Source organism: Narcine bancroftii, chromosome 3 (assembly GCF_036971445.1).
Source record: "Narcine bancroftii isolate sNarBan1 chromosome 3, sNarBan1.hap1, whole genome shotgun sequence".
Lineage (NCBI taxonomy): Eukaryota > Metazoa > Chordata > Chondrichthyes > Torpediniformes > Narcinidae > Narcine > Narcine bancroftii.
In genome coordinates this window covers 144,057,731-144,084,548 of record NC_091471.1, presented here as the reverse complement: position 1 = coordinate 144,084,548, position 26,818 = coordinate 144,057,731, and the positions used below count along the sequence as shown (strand labels likewise).

The 26,818-nt window shown below is 41.1% G+C and overlaps 1 long non-coding RNA gene across 1 annotated transcript; it reads left to right on the top strand.

Annotated features, from left to right (window-relative positions):
- Positions 1–26,441, top strand: LOC138757662 (uncharacterized). Its single transcript, XR_011353795.1, has 2 exons — positions 1–354; positions 25,903–26,441. It is a non-coding gene; the product is annotated as an uncharacterized lncRNA (long non-coding RNA).
- The last annotated feature ends 377 nt before the right edge of the window (positions 26,442–26,818 follow it).

The window sequence follows — 26,818 nt, the reverse complement described above, 5'->3', positions numbered from 1 at the left end:
GAGCATCATAATGGGGGCCTTGCCCACTGATTGGCTGTGTGGGTGGGCTACAGGGATGTCATAATCTGTCCAACCCAATCCCCTCCTACCCAGGTAATTGGGCCAGGTGGCGATTGACAGGTCACGGATGTCGTCACCCACAACAAATGGTTGGTGATTTGACATGCAAGGTCAGTGGGTGTACCCCCCCCCTCCAATCTAGCCCGTGCACCTGTCGACGACACAATAGGGGAATGACCCGGTGGTTGGCTGCACGGGCATCATTCTGGAACCCCACCGCTGGACCCTTTGATGGACAGGCCAAGGTGATTGGAGCAGGAAAGTGGGCAGGTATTGTGAAAATGAGCGGCCAAGGTGAGTGTCAGCAGAGTGTCGTACGTGTTTCCTCTCCCCCAACCCCATGGGGCCACCATCTTATCTTTCCCCGGAAACAAATTGAATTAAAGACAAAGGTAAAAGTAATTTAAAGGAAAACACATAGATCCCTGTCATTTCTTATGTGGAACCCCTAGGCCTTTTCACAGAACCCAGTTTGGGACACTCTGCTCTAACATATTAGCAGAGTTGTGCCTGTTTGCATTTGAACACATAAGTAGATCCTTCACTTTACAAAGGAGGTTGTTGGTATTGTGCCAAGTGCTACAGCTCTTTACTAACAGCACCACTTTGCCTGTGGTTGTTGAAGTCACCACTGCCCTAACCATGTCTGGCAGTTTTTAATTTCCAGATCCCACTGGGAACATCTATAAATAAGCCATATTGAAGCACACATGATAGATGCATATTTCTCTTGAGATGACTATTTCATTTGGTTCTTGTGGGCGACTAATGCCAATATAATAAAGTATTAAGTATTTCAATATTATCAATTAGCAAGGATCTCCACAGAGTGGACAGAGCCTGATCTGCTCCTTTTACTGGATACATAACAATAACAAATAACAATTGTCTACTTGTCAGCTTCCAAGATGCTTTTATTTAAAACATTTCCAAGGAACTGGCATTCCAAGTCAAAAGGGCCATTTGCACTTCAAGATAACCATTCCCCTCTACTTGCTCAGTGGCAGTTTCCCAGAATTCCAAACGAGCAGTACTTTCACAAGGTCCATTCATTCACTTCAATTGGTATTGAAGCTTCTTCAACATGTTCAAAGTATGCACCAGATACCTGCATTGATCTGGTCTCAAAGATCATTGTTGTGTTCTTAACAATGCACAGCTTCACCTTTTGGAAATCCCTCTAATGAGGGCTCAAGAGGCTCTCTTTCATTAGGTGAAATGACGTTAATAAAAGGAGCAACAATATAAAAACGAAGAGCACAATATTATCAGTGACAAGAGTTCCAAGCTGGTCGATAAGCAATGTCTTTTGCTTACTGTGGACTTAAATTTAAACAAAGCCAATTACAGAAATACAAGGGGTGAGTTGGAAAATCAGGTTAAAAGCTGAGGTAAATTAAGCAATTTAGACAAATAGATCGTAAATATTAATTAAAATAAATTCCCTTGTAAAAATAATCATTGCCAAATGGTATAGGCGAAGAAGGAATATTAAACTAAAGGAATCATAAAGTATTGCCAGAATTGTGGGAAATAGGTAGCTTTTGGAAATCAGCAAAGCACAGCCAACAATCTATAATTTGAGAGATGGACAAGAAATCTCTCAAATGAAACCAAAGGATAAAAAACTTCTGCAGGTCAGGGAAAAGATTGAGATTAGCTAAAGTAAATATGGATTGCTTGCAGATAGGGATGAGTCAAATTTTAATGAGGTACTGTATAAGGAAATGATAATAATGTGATGGTGATATGTTTCCTCCATTGTATATAGTTATTGTTGGCTACTGTACATATGGAGCTGGCCCACCCACTGATGACTCATACCCTATGGCTCCTCCCCCGTGGTCTTGGGCCATAAAGGTCGAGCAACCTCTCCCTTCCTGCTGTTCCTCTACCTGGATCCGGGCCAGTAAGGTTCTTCTGTTTATTAAAGCCTATTGTTCCCTCAGCCTAGTTTTGGTGGTTACTGAGAGTGCACTACAGATGTTAAATAAATATTTTAAGTCTTTTCAAAGTTGCATAAACAAAAAATATTATTGGAAACAGTGTGGAAGTAAATTAAAAACTGAAAGTGAAACTAAAGTGAGAAACTGGGAAATTTGCTCTGACTAAAAACCAATTCATCCCATGGATTTGGGAATCTACATTCTAGAACATTAAAAAAGGCGGCTGCAGAGGTAATGAATACATCAGAATTGATTTATCTAAGATTATAGAATGGATCCTTTGAATTGGAAGGCTGTACATCTCATCCTTGGACCAAAAAACTGCAGATGCTAGAAATCTGAAGCAAAAATGCTGGAAGCTCTCATCATAACGAGGAGGTTCAGTCCATCCTTCCCCACTCTGTGACTTAATAAATGCTTGCTTTCTTACTTTTCCAATTTTCATGATGGGTCCCTGATCTTAAATTTGTTGCTGTTTCTCTCACTTTTAATGTGCCTGACATGCTAAGGGCAATCAACATATTTAATCATTCTGTTCTCAAAAGGAGAGAGAAAAAAAAGTTAAATGTAACCAGTTGTTAGAAAAATTAAGAACTGTTATGAGGGGAGCTGGAAAATCACAATGGGCTGGAACTTCTTTCTCCTTGAATGTCCCCCCACAAGTCACAATCTCAAGCACTGCCAATGGGCCTCCCACACCTTCAACTTCTCTTGCCCTCCTGCCTGACTAAAGTTGAACTCTAGTAAAGACAAAGGATCAGCATGAATTTCTACAGACTTGCCAACTCTCAGTAGATAAACCCTGCTGACTGACCAGTGGCCCATTGTAATGAATATGAAATATTAGTTATGCAGTCAAAGTATTGTATGCTGTTCTGAAGGTTTGCATAGGAAAGGGTGCAGAAAAGATTCTCTGTGATGGGACACTTCAATGTGAGGAGAGGCTGGATAGGCTGGGTTTGTATTCCTTGGAATGAAAAATTCCAAGGAAAAATTCTGAGGGTGAACTGAATGGTCTATAAAATTATAAGGTGCGAATGTATCTTTAATCAGGGGACATAGGTTTAAAGGACTAGAGATATAGGTGGGACTTGAGGAAGAATTATTTCACCCAAAGAGTGTTTGAAATTTTACAATATACTGCCCAAAGAGACAGATATTTAGAATATAGAACATTACTGACCCTGCAGCTCATGATGTTGTGTCAATCTATGTAAACCTACTCTACAACCATCTAATTTTTCCATACCTCACATCCATAACCCTCTATTTTACTGACATCCATATGCCTATCAAAGGGTCTTTTGCATGCCCTTATTGTACCAGTCTCCACCATCACTCCCAACAAAACATTCCAGACATTCAAATCACTCTTTGAGTAAAAATAAATTAACTCTGATGTCTCCCCTAAACTTTTCTCTACTCACCTTAAGTATAAGTCCTCTGGTATTTGTTATTGTTACTGTTACATAGTAGACCAGCAGTGATAGAAATTCACCAAGAAAACAATATCTTCAAAATAATAATTTTTATTAATAACTATTAATAATAAAATACTTCTCACTTAAATTTTACTTAACCTCACTATGCGCCTCTGTGCGTGTGTGTGTGTGTGTGTGTGTGTGTGTGTGTGTGTGTGTGTGTTTGTGTAAACCAAAACCACCATAGGTCAGGCATAATTCTGAAGAGATGATTTTGAAGTTCAATCAGTTTTGTTTTGAAACTCATATTCTTTAAATTGTTGCCCAACAGTAATTATGGAGTAGGTGTGAAGAATAAGACCTCAAAATTCACAACTTTCTTGTAGAGTAGTTTTCAGAGAATTGTTTCTTCATACAAATGATTTCCTCCTCTTGTATGGAGGTTTCAGGACTTGTTTTTCTTCCATGATGATTTCACAAACCCAGGCAAGAGTTAAATGAAATGCCATTAGAAATGGACAGAGCAGAACTGCCCTCTCTTTATTAAAGAGACAGTTGGAGGTGGTCATTCTCTTTTAAAAGCTACTTAATTTGTGTTCTCCTTTGACCAGGAGTAACCTTTCTGGTTACTGTATCTTCAATCCTGTGTTAATTAAAGGATAGTCAAGCACCTTTTTCTGGTCTCAAAATGTCTGTTTTCAGTAATATGTTCTCTCAAAATGTCTTTAATCAAGTGACATGACATCATTGCTGTCTTTGAAGTTTATTTCAGTTACTTCACATCTATATGCTAAAAGCATATGACTTTGTCACTTCCAAAAGTTTTACAAGCCAATGCCTCTGATCTGTCTACTGACCAACCAGCAAATAGCTTCCTTGTATATATAGCTTCCATCTGTGTTTTCATTCTAACAACATAGGTAAACAAGCAAAGAGTTTTTTTTTAATTAGATGTCCTCCTTCAGCAACCTCATTGTCAATGAACAAACACTTCTAATTTTATTGGGGTTGCTTGCTAGACTTTGCGACTCTGAAAATGGCTTCTTTCTGAGTGTAATTATGTACCTCTGTACCTCTATGTCCAAACCCACAAAATAACTTTACTAAAAATATATATATTTTATAACTAAATATGAATAACAACACAATTCCATCAGTCACTCTGGGAAAAAGTTGGTGGTTGTCCACCCAATCTATTAAGTCACCTCTCATCCTTCATCGCTCTAAAGAGAAAAGTCATAGCTCTGGCATCGTTGCTTCATATACATGTTCTCCAATCCAGGCAACATTCTGATAAATCTCCTCTGCACCTTCTCTAAAGCATCTGCATCCTTCCTATAATGAGGTGACCAGAAATGAACACAATACTCTTAAGTGTGGTCTAACCAGAATTTTATAGAGCTGCAACATTACCTCACCACTTTTGAACTCAATCCCCTGAATAATGAAGCCTAATACATCATACACCTTCTTAATAACCCTATCAACTTGCTTGCCAACTTTGAGGGATTAACAGACCTGATCCTTAAGATCTCTCTGTTCCTCTGCAGTGTTCAGAATCCTGCCATTAACTACATATCTCATCTTCAAGTGCAACCTTCACAATTATCCAAATTGAATTCTATCTGCCACTTTTCCGTTTAACTCTGCATCCTGTCTATATCCTGCTGTAGCCTATGACAACCTTCTACACTATCCACAACACCTCCAACCTTTGTTTGAGATACTCTTACAATAGTAAATATGTATTTGGACAAACACTTGAATCATCAAGACATTAAAGGTTATGGGCCAAGTGCTGGAAAATGTAATTAGTTTTATATCCCTGGAAAGCCACAGCATCTGTACATGGTACTTAGGCTTATGACAATTAACCTTTCATTTGTTTTAGGTGCTTGATGGTCAGTAATGACTCAATGGGCAAGGTGCCTATTTCATGCTGAACTCACTGACTAAATTAGATGCTTGAAAAAAAGTAAATGGAGCTTATTTAATGATTTAATTAAGTTAATTTCAGTGTGTATAATTGTTTTTGAGCATGTGCTTGTCTTTTAGCACAACATTTAAAAATATATTTTTCAATGAGCATTTTAATTTGTTAACAATTACTGAACCTGGGGAAAGGTGTTACCAACAATAAGCACTGTTCTGTGTGTGCACCAGACTCTCAATGGTATTTCAGATCCTCTATTGTTCTGGCCCACTACATATTGCTGGAATCTGAAATAATTAACACGGTCCAGGGACAGATAATCAATGATTTCAGGACAATGAAAAATTTGATGCAAAATGTTTAGGCATTGTCTATACCATTTTATGAAGAGGATGATATGATTGACAGCCTTCTATTCTTAATTTTTGAGGGTTTAATCAGCAGAGCAGATAAGGTGGAAGAAGGATTGAAACACATTCGAATTTTCACAAGATATTTGATAAAGAGGCACACAAAAGGTTGTCATACAAGTTTAAGGAATATGGGATTTGGTGATACTGTTAGGGCCTGGTCACCATACAAGAAATGAAGCATAGTTCTTTTTGGCTTGATAGTGGGGACCTGTCTTTTAGAAATGTGAAGAAAATAGACCAAAATGTTATGGAGTTTAGAAAAATGAGAACTGATCTTGAAATTATAAAATACTCAGAAGACTGATGAGAGGAATTTTTCCCCAGTAAAATTGAGCAGGGAGTTCATAGTCTCAGGATAAGGGGTCAGCTAACATGAAAATATTATTTTTTTTCATGCAGGAAATTGAAAATCCTTGATTTCTCTAAACCCAAGGGCAGTGGATGCTCATTTGATAAGTATTTTCAGTACTGAAATTGACAAAATTTTGGATACTCAAAAAATCAAAGGATGTGATTATGGTGGAAATGATGCAGAAGGTCAGCCAATTATCTTGGAGCAGACATGATAGGCCATCTGATATGCTCTGTTTCTATTTGATATGTATTGACTGGACAACTGGCCACTGCATCATTAATTCTATTTAAGCCTTAACTAGTTTCACATTAATATGTCCGGATTTACCAATATTTCTCTGTAGTCACCTCACTGAGTTCACACTCATACCATATTACCACTTCATAGTTTTTCTAAAGTTTTGTTTAGAACACATACTACAGTAAACCCCTGTTATCCAGAATTCAAGCAACTGGAAACCTCATGCAGCTGGCAAAAAAAATCACAGAAAGTAAATAGGTTAAAAAAAAACCAGATGTTTAAAATGTCGCTAATTTGACAATCACACAACATGCTATCTCAAACAACCAGAAAGTTCATTTATCCCACATCTACCAATCCCCATAGATGATGGATACCTAGGGTTTTACTATATTTTTATTTTAATTCTTGTATAATATTTGGGTGACACTGACAAAGGCAACAATCATTTACATATCCCTTATTGTCCATGAGGAGGAGCTATAAATCTACCTTTTTGAATGCAATAGATATGATAAAAAAACAATTTTGTCAGAATGTGAGTGGAAGTCGTGGCAAGTAGCAGGAACTACATAAGCAGGACAGATTCTTTCCCACTGTTATCAGATTCCTGAATGAACCCAATAGTAAAACTATGTTCCTTTACTCTGTACTAACTGAGCTCTCTTGGTAACTCCACTCTCATGTACTTTTGTACTATGCCGTATTAGTTGTACTATGTATGAGATGCCCACTAGCCTGCTCATAAAACACATTCCATCACTGAACTTTCATACATTAAAAAACCTGAATTGGGATTGGTTTAATAAATTCTGTCTCTAACTTTGTCTGAGACTGTAATTGATTGAACTTATTCCATACTAAAAGACAAGGGATACTGAAGTTTGCACTTATAAATCTGATTCTGAAGCTACCCCATTGTAGTTTTCCATCTCTTGCTCCAACTAGGATCTCCCCCACTTGATTTTAATCTCTTGCACATGGATATCCACACCTTCACAACTCCCTGACCTGCAGCAGATTTTTCAGACACATTATGCAATGCACTTTTGCTGTCATTATCTTGTCAAAGATATTTTAATGGAACCATTGGCATGGATTATCCTGGTCTCATTAGAGTGGTTCTCAACCTTTTTCTTTCCACTCACATACCACTTTAAGTAATCCCTATGTCATTGGTGCTCTGTGATTAGTAAGGGATTGCTTAAGGTGGTATGTGAGTGGAAAGGAAAGGTTGAGAATCACTGCTCTAGACCCAATTGTTACTGAAATATTTTGCTTGAGAAAAATTGTCATTGACCAATTTCCTTTGGAGTTATGAAACCGTGCACATAATGAATCAATTAGGTACGATTAAAACAGCGGTTTTCAAACTTTTTATTCAAACTCATATACCACCATCAGCAATCCCTTACTAATCACAAAGTCCTATGGCATAGAGAATACTTAAAGTAGTATGTGAGTGGAAAGAAAAAGGTTGAGAACCACTGGGCTAAACTAAATCTGATAAAGAGTCAGTATGAAAATAGGCTCTTCAGACCAACTGCTCCGAGCAACTAAAACCTCTCCCCCAGACTCGTCCTATCTGCTTGTATTTGTCCCAATATTCCTCCAAACATTCTATCGCTGTACTCATCAAATTTTTATTAAATGTTGCAATAGTACATACCTCAACTACCACCTCTGACAGCTTGTTCCATACACCCAACACCCTCTGTGCAAAAAAATGTTGCCCAAAGTTCCTATTAAATTTATTTCCTCTCATCATAAACCTATGTCCTCTGGTTATGATAACCGAACTTAGGCAATAAACTCTGTGCATTTAATCAATCTATTCCTCTCATGATTTTGTACTGTGACAGATTATGTTGTATTTTATATTTTTTATAGATATGTTTTTGGGAGATAAATTGGGGTAGGTTTGTTAGTGTAGGTCACATACAAACACTTTAAAACAGATCTTATTTAAAATACCGGAACTCTGCTCATGTTAGACACGTCGGCTCCAGAGCCTTTGCAAAAGCTTTGGAGAGTGCCCAAGAGACATCACTAATGGATTGCTGTTTACAAAAAGGCTACAAATGAAAGAACTTGTCAGAGCCGCAGACCATCTGGAGTGGAATTTGCTGAAGGTCATGTGGTTTTGCAAGCAGAGAGAGTAAAACAGGCTTTCTCTCTGAGAGAGAGAAAGAAAGAGAGAGAGAGAGAGATCAGTTCTACAGTTTTACAGTCAGCAGCAGCAGCTGAGACTGGAACAGGACAAGCTGGCAAGCTTGTGGAAAACCGCTTTTGGAAGATGGATTGTGAGTGTTTAGTTCAGCCTTGTCAAAGCTCTTGTGGTTCATGCAAGAGGAGAGGACTGGCTGTCTAATGTTTCCCCTGAAATAAAAGAAACAAAAAGGAACTCTGTGATGACCTGAAAGAAAGAGGTTATCATCTGGAGAACCCTAAGGGGGCAAGTTTCTTCGGCAAGACGCTGAGGTGGCTGATTAAAAACGAATCAGTTGTGGGTGACAAGCGAACAACAGATATCTCTCTGAAAACCGACAAGAACCTTCCTGAGAGATAACTATTTACCTTTCAAGCACCAAAGCCTGGTGAAATTCATAAATGTTAGATTCTGTGCACAGTATAAGAATTGCCTGCAACCAGTGAACTTGAAGTAATGAGAAATAAGATTGGACTGCGAATCAAAGAACTTTGCTGAACTTACACATTACATACATGTGTGCTTAGAATTAGAAGGGGGTTAAGTTAGGTTAAGTAAGTTAATATTAATAAGTTAAAGTCTGATCCTGTTTTCAAGTTTAAAGATAATTAAAAACAACTTTTGTTTAAGTAACCACTTGTCTGATGAATACGTATTGCTGCTGGATTTTGGAGTCTTCTGGGCTCATAACTGTACACCTCTATGAGATCATCCCTCATCCTCTTGTGCCCCAAGGATTAAAGCCCTAGCCTCCGCAGCTTCCCCCTAGAGATCAGGCCCCTGATTCCTGGCAAGATCCTTGTAAATTTTCACTGCACCAACTCCATCTGACAACATCCTTCCTGTAACATAGTGACCAAAGCTGAACATAATATTCTCAATGGGTCCCACCAATGTCTTATACAAGTGGAACATGACCTCCCCAACCTTTGTTTACCCAAGTTCCGCAACTCATATTGTTACAAGCTCAGAGGTCCACAAAACCCAGCAGCAATAGAAATTAACCAAAACAAAAGTTACTTTTAATTATTTTTAAACATGAAAACAGAATCAAACTTTAACTTATCATTATTAACTAAACTAACCTAACTTAACCCCCTTCTAATTCTAAGTGTACGTGTATGTGATGTGTATGTAAGTTGAGAAAAGTTCTTTGATTCACATTCCAATCTCACTTCTCATTCCTTCAAGTTCACTGGTTGCATGCAATTCTTATACTGTGCACAGAATTTAACATTTATAAAGTCCACCAGGTTTTGGTGCTTGAAAAGCAAATGGTTACTTCTCATAAAGGTTCTTGTCAGTTTTCAGAGAGAGATTGTTGTTCCAGGACATCCACAATTGATGTACTTCCATCAGCCACTTTAGTGTCTTGCTGACAAAACTTGCCCCTTCAGGGGTCTCCAGATGATAACCTCTTTCATTCAGGTCACCACAGAGTTCCTTCTTGTTTCCCTTATTTCACATGAAACATTAGAAAGCCAGTCCTCTCCTCTTGCATAAACCACAAGGGCTTTGACCAGGCTGAACTAAGCACTCACAACCCATCTTCTAAATGGGATTTTCCACAAGCTTGCCAGCTTGTCCTGTTCCAGTCTCAGCTGCTGCTGTTGTGAAATATAAAGTGTTCTGGAGACAAAGTCTTGGGGAACGGGTTCAGCTTTATTTCAGGTCTGCAGAGCCGGGTGTCTCTTAGTCCCAAGACACACCGGAGGTCCAGAATCATCACTCTTTTATACAGTCCCACGCTCAAAATCACCACAGCTTCATTTAGCCTCTTCCAATCGGAATTTCAATACCTTACAACCTTCCACTTTCTACTCCCATCCCTGCAGATACCGCACAGTCCCTCCCTCATCGTACATCACGTTATGTTAATCAGCCAGTCTCATCATTGGGGGCATCTAAGTTAATATTCATGCCTTCATTAAGCAAGGGCAATTGTTACTATTGGATGCCCTAGGTCATCTTGCCAGTTTAAGTCAGATTCCGTTATCCTTGAGGCTTCTGATAAGAAAGGGGCCCACTAGCTGGTGGCTAACTATTTTCAAGCTCTAATCTACATATTTTGCATTCCTTCACCCTTCACAGTATGGTGTTAGTTTAATCATCTCCAGCTATTTTTCACAATCCATCTTTTTTCTTTTTACCATGTATCTTTGATTAAACTACATCAAACCCTGCTGCTATCTGATTGCATGCTTAAAATTCATTAGGTACTCTTCTTGACACCCCAATTGAATCAATATAAATTTGATTATTGAAAAACGTCCCAAGGAACTCCTTCTTACTTTTCTTTATCCCTATTACCTTCAAATGCCAAGGTGAAGGGTATGGCCAATTGAATGATTGCGCAGGTGCTTTTCCAATTGGGAGGAAGAATTGGTCCAAGGATTCTGCCTCTGCAGAACCACCATAGATCCGCTTGAGGTACATTCAAGGCTGAGTGGTTCCCTCCCCTCTCCTCTGTCATGTCTTGTACCTTTGTGCATAGTTGTAGCTTTCCTAGGTCCTTTGTGAACTGTCTTCCTTGTCTTGAAATGCAGGCTGTGTGATTCCCTGACACAGCCCAGAATGCCGGCGGAATCCGGACATCCTTCCTCTTCAGAGGAAGGAACATCAAGGACAGAGATTTACAGGACTGGTTACCCCAGGCCTCTTTATCCTGATACAAAGACATCATGCACCTCATTTCTTGTCTGTCTTTACCCCACGCCAACGGAGGTGGAACCACCTGTGGTATCGGACATCCAGAAGTGCATGCATAGCAATTGCTCTTGTTTAAACTCTTCGCGGTATATTTTATCCATTCTACCCAGTGATTTGTATCCCCATATCCTGTGTCAATCTCAATCATCTGTCTAAGGTCCTCTACTATCTGTACTATTTTCGGATCATTGGGTGAAGTATAGGGTTTCACCTTGGGTATTATTGTGAAGGTAGTATCAGTTGGATTAGTCTTTGATCCTTCTACGACTGATGTTTATCCCCATTCCAAATTTTTCCAATTTACCCTTTTCAAGTAGGTTTTTCTGGGTAGTCCACCATACGTCACTCCAATAGGGGCAGTGTCTATTAAAACACATATATTTCTCCTGAACACTATAATCATCTCTGACTCTCGATCCTTCCACACTTTATTAAACTACATGCATCGAACCGTATCACCTGTGGTTTAGAACTCTCGGGAATGGTAATGGTGAACTTTACTGGCCCTGAGGGCTTGATGATGGATTCCAATCCTCTCCTTACTGGGGTATGAATCCCATCAGCCCAACCCTGGTTCCCACTTACCAACTCTATTCAGCATATCCACCACCATCTCATGTTTCTTTCTACCGAAGGAGGAGGGTTGTACATAGTTATTTAACTTATGTTTCACAAACTATTCAAAGTCCTGTCCTAATGACCATCAATGTCCTTTCAACTGGATCTTGAGCGGGTTTTAGGTGGGATGTATGTGCAAAGTTGGCAGCTCAGCAGGGGTCCTCACCGGTCCTTTCACTCTGGTGTAATGTCTCCACCTTTTTCTGCAATTCTTATCACTGTCTCAGTGATCAGGAGGGTTAGAAATGATCCCTCCAAACTTGGATGAAGGTTGGCGTCCTTCCATGTCTTAACCAGAACCAAATCACCTGGTTTTATTTTGTGAATGGCAAATTCGAGCGGAGGTGTCTGGGCCAACAGACCCTTTTTCCGAAGAACAAATAAAGAAGAAGCAAGCACCAATACATCTTTGTCTTTTCTTTTCTTTGGCTTGGCTTCGCGGACGAAGATTTATGGAGGGGGTAAAAAGTCCACGTCAGCTGCAGGCTCGTTTGTGGCTGACAAGTCCGATGCGGGACAGGCAGACACGATTGCAGCGGTTGCAGGGGAAAATTGGTTGGTTGGGGTTGGGTGTTGGGTTTTTCCTCCTTTGCCTTTTGTCAGTGAGGTAGGCTCTGCGGTCTTCTTCAAAGGAGGTTGCTGCCCGCCAAACTGTGAGGCGCCAAGATGCACGGTTTGAGGCGATATCAGCCCACTGGCAGTGGTCAATGTGGCAGGCACCAAGAGATTTCTTTAGGCAGTCCTTGTACCTTTTCTTTGGTGCACCTCTGTCACGGTGGCCAGTGGAGAGCTCGCCATATAACATGATCTTGGGAAGGCGATGGTCCTCCATTCTGGAGACGTGACCCATCCAGCGCAGCTGGATCTTCAGCAGCGTGGACTCGATGCTGTCGACCTCTGCCATCTCGAGTACTTCGACGTTAGGGATGTAAGCGCTCCAATGGATGTTGAGGATGGAGCGGAGACAACGCTGGTGGAAGCGTTCTAGGAGCCGTAGGTGGTGCCGGTAGAGGACCCATGATTCGGAGCCGAACAGGAGTGTGGGTATGACAACGGCTCTGTATAGTTCCTTACAAATTTGTCAGTGACTTCTACAGTAAGCAATTCCCCTTCTCTTTCCAAAAAATGGCAGTCTGAATAGCATATCATAAGGGGACAATCCAACATTCCTTTGAGGTGCTATTCAGATTCGCAGTAATGCTATAAGCAGGCATTTAGTCCAGGGTAACTTTGTTTCTAGCACCAATTTGGACAATGTTTGATTCATTCGTTCTACCCATCCTGAGGAAGGGGGATGCCATGGGGTATGAAAATCCCATGTTATTTCTAACTTATGCATTGTTTCTTGAAGTATCCTAGAGGTGAGGTATAAGTTTCTAGTCTTTTGTGCATATGAATCTATCCACAGTCAACAATAACCCATCAGTCCCAGGAACTTCCTTCGTTCCTTCTTTGTTTTTGGGAGAACCAGTTCCAAAATCTCCTTAATCCTTTTGTGACTCATCTTTGTTTTTCCCTTACTTATTAAGTGTCTCAAATATTTTACCCCCTTTTCTAACCCCAGTTGTAACCCAGGAGGTTACTTCCAATATCCGGAATGTATAATAATTGCCACATCACTTCATCATGATCCATTCCGACCATAATGGGCTCCAAAATCGGTACAGAAAACTCTTCCCCTTTTATCCCTGATACCTTTAATTGTTGACTAGTGAATCTAACTCCCTCCGGTATAACATTTAATGATGATCTAGTGGCCTCTGTGTCCACCAGAAAAACGGCATCCTCTTTGTTGGGTCCCACCTGGAAGAAACCCCTGATCTCATTAATCCTCCCCAAAAGTCATCAGAGGGATAACATCCCTTTCCATCTTTAATTCGGGACATTCCTGTTTGAAAGGTCCCACTTTCCCACAATAGTAACACCCTGGCTGCTGGGGTTACCCAAAACTCAAGTACATCAACATAATAACAACCGGAACATTTCCATTGCTCAATTTCTCTATCAGAGGCGTCCCTCTGGTGGAGTCTAATCTCCTGGATGGAAGGTATAAGTCTCATTGAGGAGGACTCATGTTGAACTAAATCTTTGGTGTCCCAATCCTGATAATCTTTTAGATACTTTAGCTACTTTATCTGCTGCCTCATTAAGTTAAGAAATCACATCTTTATCATGGGTAGGTGCTCAACTTTAAATTGCAAACAAATTGGTATCTTGTGTGGCCCCTTTAAGAGTATTCCTGGCTGTCTTCGTTCTCTGCTCTGTAGTATTCTGCACAAACTGGCTGCATTATCTCTTCTTCTGGGCTTCCTGCCAATTTGCCTGGCTGGTAGAGTGGTATCTTAAGTTTTTCTGCTGAATTCTCTCTGTCCTCACTGAGAACAGCTTAATTTTTAAACTGTGCAAATGCAGACAAATGTGTTTTAACAAAAGCTTCTAGAATTTTCCACAGACTTTCTTTAAATCTTAACTTCTTTGTTACAGTGGCCGGATGATTTATCATGTCTCTGGGTTCGAGCACGAACAGGATCCGAAAATATTTTGGGTACTGCTGGCACAGAGGGGACAGCTGCTAGGGGTCTAGATACAGGCAGATGATATACTAGTAGTGCTCCTTAGGGGGTCCCTGAGGAGTACTCGGGGTCACTCATCTCTCTCTCCTCCATCAGCCTTAGGACTTCCATTTGACTACGTAGTCTTTGTTTATCCTCCTGTGCAAGAGGCTTCTCCTGCCTACCCTTTGCTTTTTTCCCTTTCCTAATTTTTCCTATCCTGCTTCTTTCTATGTGCACATTCTTTCTGGAGGACATCCATAGGTTTACTGTCCCCCCTTCTGCCAGTTTTACAGTGTTAGTTTGGCAACCTGCAAGCCTATCTCCTTTCTTTCTTGTGCTAACGGGCGCCATTTTCCAATGACCTCTTTAATGAATTCATCATCCCAAGTACCCCACAACGGCCAGCCTTCTCTCTCTAATCGTTTATTTAATGTCTCAGATACTTTTCAAATTATATTTTCATCCTCCAGATAGTTGTATCTACACAATTCCCCATTGTACCTCAGATTCCCAAAACCCGAGCTCCCCGAGCACACACATGCACACAAACATACTAATGGTCCCTGATCGGACTAGTTCCCTGAACTCTTAACTGAGCTCCCTGAGCTCTTATTCATCCATGGTCCCAGACCACCAAGTTCCCTAAAATCTCCCCAGAGATATTCTTTGGTCTCTGACCCGACCCTTTTACAGGTCTGTTCCCGATCCTTTCACGGGTCTGTTCCCTAACATCCGCCACAACGGACTATCCGGCGGTATGCCAGTTCCGGGACCCTCATTCCGGGGTCCTTTCTTCTCCCAGGACTCATCAGTTCTGGTACACTGATTACCCATTTTCCTACCTGTCAGATCACAAACCCCTGACAGACTATCCCGGTCACTCGAGTAATACTTAATAGTCAATTTTCTTACCCGGGTCTCGTGCACGAGAGTCTCCCGACTGAACCATTCCTCCTACCGGAGTTCCCCCTTGTTCTCCAGAGTCTCCTGCCCAGATATCTCTTGCTCAAACGGCTGACGACAAGGAAATCTGAGACCACTGAAATCAGCGGGGTTCACCTTTTTGTCCTTCGATAGCCAGTCACCAAGCTGTGGGAGTTGTGATCCCTGATGAGCCCCCAAGCTTGTGAAATATAAAGTGTTCACAATCACTACTCTGGAGACAAAGTCTTGGAGAACAGGTTCAGCTTTATTTCGGGTCTGCAAAGCCGGGTGTCTTTTAGTCCATCACTCTTTTGTACAATCACGCGCTCAACATCACCACACCTTCATTTAGTCTCTTCCAATCGGAATTTCAATACCTTACAACCTTCCACTTTCTACTCCCATCCCTGCAGATACCGCACAGTCCCTCCCTCATCGTACATCACGTTATGTTAATCAGCCAGTCTCATCATTGGGGGCGTCTAAGTTAATATTCGTGCCTTCATTAAGCAAGTGCAATTGTTACTATTGGATGCCCTAGGTCATCTTGCCAGTTTAAGCCAGATTCCGTTATCCTTGAGACTTCTGATAAGAAAGGGGCCCACTAGCTGGTGGCTAACTATTTTCAAGCTCTAATCTACATATTTTGCATTCCATCACCCTTCACAATATGGTGTTAGTTTAATGACTGTAAAACTTTAGAACTGATCTCTCTAGCTGCTTTCAGGTGGAATCACCTGGAGAATGCGGTTCTGGAGCGGCTGCGGGTGTCTGCAAAGGGACGTTCAGGTGGCAGTGCTGAAGGCGGGGTTCTACCACCTGAAAGGTCCGAAGCAGGGAGAGGTGCCGCGGAGCAAACACCGGCTCCTGAATTGGGGCAGGAGCAGCTGTCTGACAGCTTGCCTCCCCTCTGCTTAATAGACCCCCTCCCCACTGCCGACAGCCTCCTCCTCGCTGCCTACCAGCCCCCTCTTCACTGCCTGACAGTCCCCCGGTGCGGGACTACAAGGCTGGAGAGGACAGCGTGGGACTACAGGGTTGAGACAACAGCGTGGGATGTCAGGGCTGGGGCAGCTGGTGCGGGACTATAGAGCTGGGGCAGCCGGTGTGAGACTACAAGGCTGGAGCGACCAGCGCGGGACGTCAGGGCTGGATGGCCAGCCTCATCCTGATGTCCCGCGCTGGCCGCCCCAGCCCTGATGTCCCGCGCTGGCCTCTCCAGCCTTGTAGTCTCACGCCGGCTGCCCCAGCCCTGTAGTCCTGCACCGGGAAACTGTCAGGCAGCAGGGACTACTAGGCACCTGAAAGCTGCTAGCCGCTTTGCCTGGTGCTTCTTTCAGGTGCAACGGGGGAATTCTCTGAGCTGGAGAATATACCTACAGGAGGAGGGTTAGGTAAGTGCTCCTCCTGGCTGGGTTCTCCACTTTCAGGTGTCCACCTGACAGCCACATCAGGGTAGAATAGGCAGCTTTACAGTTGGGTATTCAGGCCACCTGAAAGCGGCTTCTCTCTCTCTCAGAGAGAAAATCTGTTTGACTCTCTCTGCTTTCAAAACCACATGACCTTCCTAGAACAGCAAGTTCCACTTCAGACAGTCAATGGCTCTGACAAGTTCTTTTAACTGTTGCCTTTTTGTAAACAACAATCCATTAGTGAAGTATCTTGAGCACTCTCCAAAGCTTTTGTAAAGACTCTGGGGCTGACATGTCTAGCATGAGCAGAGCTCCAGTATTTTAAATAAGATCTGTTTTAAAGTGCTTGTATGTGACCTACACTAAAAAACCTGCCCCAATTTATCTCCAAAAAACTTATCTATATACAAAACAAACACAACATAATCTGTCACAATGTTGACAGCAATAAACAATGGCATAGCTAGTGATTTTATTACTGGGGGAAAGAATGCTCAACCTGCCACAGTCCTGTTGGAGCTTAAGAGAAACCATGGCTCATGTATTTCTGTAAGTGAGAGAGTTGCCTGCACTGAAATGATGAACGTGGTGCTTGTACTATATATTTGTTATGAAAGTATTTAGCTCCAGATGGGTATTTTGAAATTTCAGAATGTAGAATGAGGGTGAATCTCATCTCCTAATCTCCAGTTCTTTCCTCCGTCATCCTATCAATTGACTCCTGGCCATTAATCGATTTCCAAGGCACCCTTTATTAATCTTCACTTATCTTCCCATTCAGGTTTCTTTTCTCCCAGTCACTCCTTCTCAGACATTTGATTAGAATTAGAATCAGAATCACAATTTATTGTCTTAAACAAATCATGAAACTCGTTGTTTTGTGGCAGCATATAATGCTGACATTCATATTATAACCATCTTACAACATTACTATAAAAAAAAACAATAATAGTGGACAAAAAAGGCAATGTCTTTGATTCATAGATTATTCAGATATCTGATGGCAGTGGGGAAGAAGCTGTCCTTGTGTCATTGAGTGTTCTTCTTTAGGCTCCTGTACATTTTTCCCGATGGTAGCAGAGTGAAGAGGGCATAACCTGGGTGGTGGGGGGTCTTTGAAGATAGAGGCTGTGTTTTTAAGACATCACCTCATGTAGACATCCTCTATGGAATGAAGTCTGGTGCCTGTGATGTCGCAGGCTGAGTTAACAACCCTCTGGAATTTATTCTTGTTCTGAGAATTGGCACCTCCATACCAGGCAGTGATGCAACCAGTCAGAATATTCTCAACGGTACACCTTTAGAGGTTTATGAAAGTCTTCAGTGACATACCGAATCTCCTTAGACACCTCACCAAGTATAGCTTCTGGCGAGCCTTCTTTGTCATTTCATTGACATGGAGGCTCCAGGTCAGATCCTCAGAGATGTTGACATCCATAAATTTGAAGTTCTTGACCCTCTATGAGGACTGGGTTGTGTTCCCCTGACCTCCTCCTGAAGTCCACATATATCTCCTTGGTTTTGCTGATCCTTGATCTTTGCTCTGATCTCTGATCCCCTGGCCTCATTCATTTCTAGCCTATGAGCCTCCTTTTCCCCGTTGCATGAATGATTCCGCATCCTTTACTACTCTCAAACACTCTCATCCCACACTTCAACAGTTGGCTCTTTGAGCCAAAGCACTCCATTATAACCAGAAATGAGGCTGAAAATCAGAGTGCCTTGGATTCAGCATTCATGCACAGAGAATCTATCTGACTTTCCACCCTAGTTTAGATATGCCTACTTTGGGAACACATCCTTTCATTATTCCTCTTTACCAAATAGGAGCACGTTGACATGAGAGGGCACCAAATCCTATGTCACATTGCATTATTGATCAATTTAATTAGGGGATATGAGGAAGTAGAAAGAAGCAGTACCATTAAAATTTCACAACAGATTTGACAGAACACAAGGGGCAACAGAAATTAAGCTAACAGTCCAGATGCTACCAAAGTTTGAAATCCCAGTGTCAGCAGCAACTTACAGTTCACTCCAGCTCCTGCCCTGAAGATATGGATTTTTAGACAGTTTTCCATGGTATGAAATTTCAATTTTCAATTACAGAAGAAATGAAAAGACTAATGAGTAAATCCATATGTTTTGGCTGAGATAAACAGACCCATTGAGGACCTGAAATAGGCACCTTTGAAATAGATGTAATGTTATCATACTGCATCTCTTGGCATCCTTTGGCATATTTCAAGCTGTGCTGAGTATTCTATGAAAGTGAGAAATCAAGCAGCTTGAAATTAAATTGCCTGTCATGAGTTACAATATATCCTAATATTCTCATTTGTATGGGACAGTTACTACCTTTGTTTCATGATAAAATGAGTTTGCACGTTCTTCTTGCGTCCATGTGCATTTCCTCCATGTGTTCCAGTTTCCTCCCACATTCTAAATATATATGGGATTAGAAGGTGAATTAGTCACATGGGTGTAATTGGGCATCACAAGGGCCTGTTACTGTGTTGAACTTAAAAAAAACCCATAAAATCATGGAAGGAAACTTCCCAAAAATCCAACAGAATAGATCTCTGCCAACTTTTCTTGTTCCATTGCATAGCATTAAGTAGCACAGATGGGGACTGACGGGATGAGAATTGACCCTAAGTATTTAATTATTTTCAATTAGGAAATGTTTACCCCATCAATGGAAATTTCTTCTATTTTGTTTCATTAAACTGCTGCAATAGAGATATATATTGTTCTGGGTATTCTATTTCTATTTTTCACCTCTAGTAACATTGAAATCTTTGGGCACTTTGAGCAACATCACGAGTAATTCTTAAGGAGCATAAGAGCATTTTAGAAACATAGAAACATAGAAGATAGGAGCAGGAGTAGGTCATTCGACCCTTCGAGCCTGCTCCGCCATTCAACAAGATCATGGCTGATCTTAAAGTTCAGTACCCCGTCCCCGCCTTCTCTCCATAACCTTTAATACCCTTATACTGAAACATTTTGAAAATGTTAAAGGCGAAAAAGATTTCTACTGTATTTAAAGAGAAAAATAGGAAGATCTCACTTGCGTCTCATAGTCATTGTTGAAGACTGAAGAAATAAATGGCAATAAGCTCGTCATAAGTGGCATTTTGGACAAATAAGATATTTATTGCATTAACACTTTTAAATTGGGTTGAGATGTAATTGCTGGAGTCTCACTGTGAGAAGTGTTTTCTATGTTAACAAGAAGGTGAGAATTACCAGAAAGAGTACTGATTGAATTAAAGGATTAGTGTGCAAATGTTGAAGAATATTGTGCACTAATTTTCAACACCTTCTTATTATATTTTTTTAAGAATGAGATTAAGGGCTCAAATCTATATCTTGTAGTCTATAAAAATGCGATGGTAGACAGCAAGCAATAAGAAAAATAATTACTTGGCATGATTACATGAGCAAGACTGTGCAGGGCAAATTCACACTGTTTACAGTTGAGCAATTAAGAAAATGCTTTTTTTCTTAATTAAGCTTTGGCTCAAGATGTTGACCATTCCTTTTCTCCCATTGATGCTCTTTGACCTGCTGAGATTCTCCAGCAGATCATGTATGGTTGCAGATGGAGAACAAGTGGACAAGTGTGAGGTATTGCTCTTTGGCAGGACTCTTATAAGCATTGACATACAGAGGGATTTGAGGGTCTATGTCCATAGCTCATTGAAAGTAAATAGGGGGAGGGGTAAAATAGGGGGAGGGGTAAAGAAGTGTGCAGCATGCTTGGCTTCATTGGGTGGGCCATTGAATATAAAAGTAAGGAAGTCATATTGCAGCTTAATAAAACTTTGGTTAGGTCGCACTTAGAATATTGTGAACAATTTTGTTCACTCCATTACATGAAAGATAGGGAGGCTTTGGAAATACAAAAGAGGTTACCCAGGATGTTGCCTTGATTTGAGGAGAATGGTTATGAGGATTAATGTAGGTTGTTTTTTTCCACTGCACAGATGTTGAGGGGAGACCTGATAGAATTTTTATGGAAGTATGAGAGGCATAGATAGGGCAGAGAGACAGTCCTTTTCCTATGGAGAAAATGTCACATTTATTGGAAGTGAAGTGGGAGGGAATTTAAAGGAGATGAGTGAGACCATTTTTTTAAACAGAGCATTGTAAGTGCCTGGAACTGGCTGCCAAGGGGAGTGATGGAGAGCCTTCGAGATAGACGCATGAATATACAGGGAATAGATGGATATGTATCATGTGCGAGCAATAGTAGGTTAGTTTCATTTGGGCATCATTCAGCACAGACATCATGGGCTGAAAGGCCTGTTCCTGTGCTGTACTGTTCTATGACCTATGTAGAAATCTAATTTGAGGAGTTTTACTTCATCGCACTCAGAGTAACAGTTCTTGTGCCGTTATTGCATCACCACGAAGAGTGTATCCACGACATATTGTGGATATCTGGGAAAACCACGTTAGCTAAAAGTTGGCTTGGATTTTACAAAGCTTGTTGATCCTGGTGCAGGGTCCCCAACCCAAAATGTTGACCATCTCCCTGCCTCCACAGATCCTGTCTGACCAGCTGGGTTCCTCCAGGAGTTTGTTTTTGCTATCTTTACTCAATCGTAACTCCAGAGTCAAGCCAGTAGTGTTGACTCTAAGTTACCCTTGAAGTGAATTGGTGAGCCACAAAGTTTTAACAAAACACTATTTTTATTAATCTTTACTTCTCTTGATGAATAAAAACAGACTTTCATGTTTTACTCCTTTGACAAACTACTGTTGTAGCAGGTCATCACTTTCTCAGTCCATTCAGAAATGCAGCTAATTGGTGCTGGCCTTGTTAACAATGCCTACACGATGAGTGAATAAGAGTCTCAGCCTAGCAATTTTTCCTTATCCATTCCATCTTCCTACCTCTCTAAGAATCTTTTCATTTCTCTCAAAATGTAATTCTGTAACAACAGTTTTAATGATCCCTCACCTCAGATACTGCTTCATATTCTCCCCTCTTTTTGAAGCTGAATTTAAAGTTTGATGTTCATGCACGTTGATGCTGTTGACAACAAAGAAAACTGGAAGTGAAAGTTGGCTAGAAGCAGAAAGGAAGGGTAAGGTTACATAAGACTTGATGAAAACCCAATCAATCCTGAGAATCAGGTTAATATCACGCATCAGAAATAGTTACACTGAAAGTGTAGCAGATGTTGATAAGCTTTCTTCAGAGTCATGATTAATTTAGACCTTAGAAACATTAAATGGCTCTAATAATTTGTCTGCCAAACTTAATCACAGAAGGTTTTTAAACAGATTGTGCCAGATCAATGAATAACAAACGTACATTTCTTTGTAATTATATATGATATGATATGGTAATGAAATGAAAATTGTATGTTCTAATGAACAGAGTGATTCATTGAAAATAACAGGTGAAATACAAAGAACAATTGCAGATGTGTTACGCAGAATACTTGTTCATATTTGTATATGTAATACATAAGTTTCCTACCATTGAAGAGTCCCATGTTGAGATAACAAGGCCATGGACAAATTTCAGCTGACAGACAAGTGGGACTGGGCAGAGATGAAAATAGGCTGCTGGACTGACAACATTCCCGGCAGAGTACTCAGGGGATGTGCGGCTCAGCTGCCAGATGTTCTCACCGACATCTTTAACATCTCCCTGAGAAGTGCAATGGTCCCAACGTGCTTCAAAGCCATCACTAGTGTCCCCGTGTGTCCTGCCTCAGTGATTACCACCCTGTCACACTCACGTCTACTTTCATGAAGTGCTTTGAGAGACTTGTCATGGGGCATATCAAGCTCTTGCTGCCCCACTCACTGGTCCCCTGCATTTCGCATATAGATCCAACTGCTCCACAGACAATGCTATGGCCACTGCCCTCCATCTAGCCCTCACCCACCTGGAAAATAAGGACACACATTTTCGAATGCTGTTTATTGACTTCAGTTCAGCATTCAACACAATCATACCTCAGTACCTGAAGTTGAGCCTTATGGTCTAAACACCTCCCTTTCCAAATGGATTCTTGACTTCCTGTCGGGGAGAACTCAGGAAGACAGGATTGGAAACAGCACTTCCAAGACCATCACACTGAGGACTGGGACCTCACCCCCACCCCCAGGTGGGGGTCCAAAATGCCATGACCGTGGTTGGACTTATTAGTAAGAATGATGAGTCAGCGTACAGAGATGAGGTGCAGTTGTAAATGGATTGGTGCAGAGCCAACAATCTATATTTGAACATTAATAAAACCAAAGAAATGGTTGTCAACTTCATGAGAACTGGGGGATCACCCTCTGCTGACCATTAACAGCTCTACCATTGAAGTTGTCAAGAGTACGAAGTTCCTTGGTGTGCACTTGGCAGAGAATCTCACCTGGTCCCTAACACCAGCTCCATAGCCAAGAAAGCCCAGCAGCACCTCTACTTCCTGTGAAGGCTGAGGAAAGTTCATCTCCCACCCTTCATCCTCACTACATTCTACAGAGGATGTATTGAGAGCGTTCTGAGCAATTGCATCACCGTCTGGATTGGAAGCTGTACCTCCTCAGACCTCAAGACCCTGCAGTGGATCGTGAAGTCAGCAGAAAAGATCATTGGGGGCTCTCTTCCTACCATGACTGACATCTACAACACATGATGTATGAAGAAAGCAGTAAGCATTGTGAAGGACTCCACACACCCCTCATGTAAACTGTTCTCCCTTTTTTCCATCTGGTAGGCGATACCGCAGTACTCCGGCCCTTATATCTGTATTGGGCAACAGTTTTTCCCCCAAGCCATCAGGCTCCTGAATTTCCAAAACATGTGCAGGGCAGAGAGCGAGCATGGCAAATATCCAGCAGGAATCCAACATCTGAAAGGACCTTTATTATATACGTCTTAATATTTTAACTTCTATTTATGTAAATCTTTTCCGTGGTCCTGGAGAAATGCTATCTCACCTTTACCGTGCGAGCATGGTATGAATGATAAATAAAGTTGACTATTAATCCTTTGGGTATATTCATCAACCTTGAGTTTGTTTTCATAAGGTTAGAATTCATTGTTAGAAAATACAGTTCTTGAATAATGTGTAACTTTACAATGGACATTTCAAATGCCCGCATTTCAATACACCAATTGCCCATGTCCTTCTCAGAGACAGAAGTTGCAGGTTTGGATGGCATTTCTGAAACAGCCCTGGTGAATGATTGCAGGGCATTTTGGCATGTCATGGAGGGAATGAATATTTAATCTGGAGAATGGAGTGGAATGAAGAGAACTATTTTATCCTGGATGGTGTTAACATTTTCAAGTACAATTGGAACTGCATTTATCTAGACATGTGTAATGGTGTAAATGTTTTGGGAATTAACAAGTAATCAATCGTAACTGCTTTTGATGAGCTGAAAAATGCAGTCATGAACCCTCAAACCTTATTTAAGTTTACAAATTTGATAGTTCACTCATAACTATAAATACATATTGTGGTGATACACCACCAGCCTACTGCAGAGGGCGAACTCTGTACCTGCAAGAAGATCACTGAAGGACAGACCACACCTGGCTGGCTGTCAATCAGCCGACCTGAATAGATCAAACTCCACCCAGCTGGCTGTCAATCAACTGCCCAGGATTATAATCCTGATCTGGCCCCTCCCAAGGCAGACACTCAGGAGTCACCAGTACAGCTACCACTGTAGCAGAGATTTTAACTGAATAAAACCTGTTGTACAGTCTTTCTCGAGTTTTGTGTCTGCTTACTGTTACAGCAGTGCTTGACACATACAATACAAACCTAGATCGAGGCATGTTTGAATTTTGTTGGGCAATGACCAAATAAGTTGTCAGCAGGACAGCAGCTTGTTTCCCACCAAGAATTCATCAGGTCAGCTAATTAATAGAATGTTTAGTGATCCAGCAACTAGGTGCAAAGGCAGAGGTCACGGGAGAGATATAACAGTCAATTAAAAAATCTGGTTAAACATACATTATCTTCAAAGTTGCTGTAACACAAATGCTGTCCACCCACAAATGGATTAGTGGGTGGACTTTCCACTTCCACCAATTTTGTTGTCAAGCAAAGCTATAATGAATTCCTACCAGGTGGCTTTGATGTACAGGACTACTTTGACATTGCCACCAGAGCTTTCTGCAATAGGGTTTAACATTCAGACCAGATAACTGCATCACAGCCTCCTCTGTTCACAATGGAGGAGATAAGTGTGGCTGAGGCGGCTTTGTAGAAAATCTGTCATAGGAGCTATTGATATCTTATTAAAGGGGTTACTGCTATCAGGTAACACCTCCCTCACGCCCAGTTTGTCCAGTGTTGGAAGAAATTCAATAACCTGATTCTGAGATATATAGACAGTTAATCATCTCCACATGTAACAATGTCACTATTGGCAGACAGATCTCGGGCTGCCCTTAAGATTTTTTGTTCTCAACTCCACCACTGTCATCCTTTAAGCATTATAATTTAACTCACTGACCAAACTTTTATCTAACTCACTGACCACAGTACACCCTGATGTGTTCAGCGTCAGATTTTAATTGATAGTATCCCTGTGACAGAACTTGGGATTGTATATTAAAGGTGCTATATAAACAAAAGTTACTGTATGCCTGACTTAATAAGGGAATTGACATGTTCTGTTTTTAAAGATCTCAGTACCAGGGTAGCTCTCTTCTGTCCCATCCCTCTTCAACTTCAACACATGACCTTCTGTTTGCAACTCCCCTCAGCTCTCTTACTTCAATAGATCCTGTCAGTATCTCCCTTCTCACCAGTGACAATCAGTTAACCAACCTGAGGTACATCATTTGCCTTCACATAATGTGGGTAACATTAGACAAAGACAGTAGGGCTCAAATAGAAGGGAACTCACAAGGCACAAAAAGCAGGCGTTGAACTCTTAGCCCACCCTTTATTTTAGATGTGAAAGATGATATGAGAGAGCGAATACTAACTGAACTAAAACTCTTTGTAAAATCTGTGAGAAAGGTACCAAGTAATCACCAGGAGTGGAAGAATCATGATATGCTTGATTGATGAAGAAATTATACAATATTTATGCTGTTGCCTAATTATCATTGTTTCAACTTTCAGACAGCGCCAACTGCATTGGTAACACCACGAGAAGTAGCCAGTAAAAGTACAATGCTGGAGAAACTCAGCAGGTCAAAGATAAAAAGATAAAGATACATAACCAATGTTTCGAGCTTGAGCCCTTCATCAAGGCATGGATGAAATGTGGACAGGCTCCCAAACAAAAAGTAACCAGTGCTGTTTGAAGACAAGCATGTAAGATTTCTAATGTGTTTATCCAGTGGTGGAAGTTTCTCCAGTGATTTTGATATTTACAGTGAGCATCAGTTGTGCAGGGCAGAGAGCAAGCATGGCAAATATCCAGCAGGACTCCTAACATCTGAAAGGATGGAGAGTCTTCCAGCACCTCTGGGGGCTCAGCAATCAGCAAGTTCACAGTTGAGTCTCAGTGAGAAGAGGAGGTCATAGCCAAGCTTAACATCAGGAATGAAGGTTAAAGGAAATGGTGCAAAAGGTTTACTGACTTAACACGTTTCAGCATGTCAGCAAGGCAATGCTATGTTCTTTGTATCATAATAATATGCGATAATAACATCAAATTCTGCTCTGTGATAGCCAAGAGTAACGATGAAGGACCAGTGATTTATTTACAAATCAGGATGGTGAACAACTTGAAAGGAAACCTGCGGTTGGGTGGTGTTCCCATGTACTTGCTGCCTTTTTCCTACTTGATTTTAGACAATGGGGGTTCTGGAAGTGTTGTCAGAGTAACCTGGGTGCGTAACTGCAGTGGTTTTGTCAATGATGCACACGGGGGGTAGTGTGTGCCAGTGGTGAAGGGAATGAATATTTTGGATGGCTCATGAAGAGTCAGTCAAGGAGTTTGTTTTGTCCTGCATTGTGTCATATTCTTTGAAAGCTGTTTATATTGCAGACATCCAGACAAGTGGAGAGTATTCCACCATGTTCTTGATTT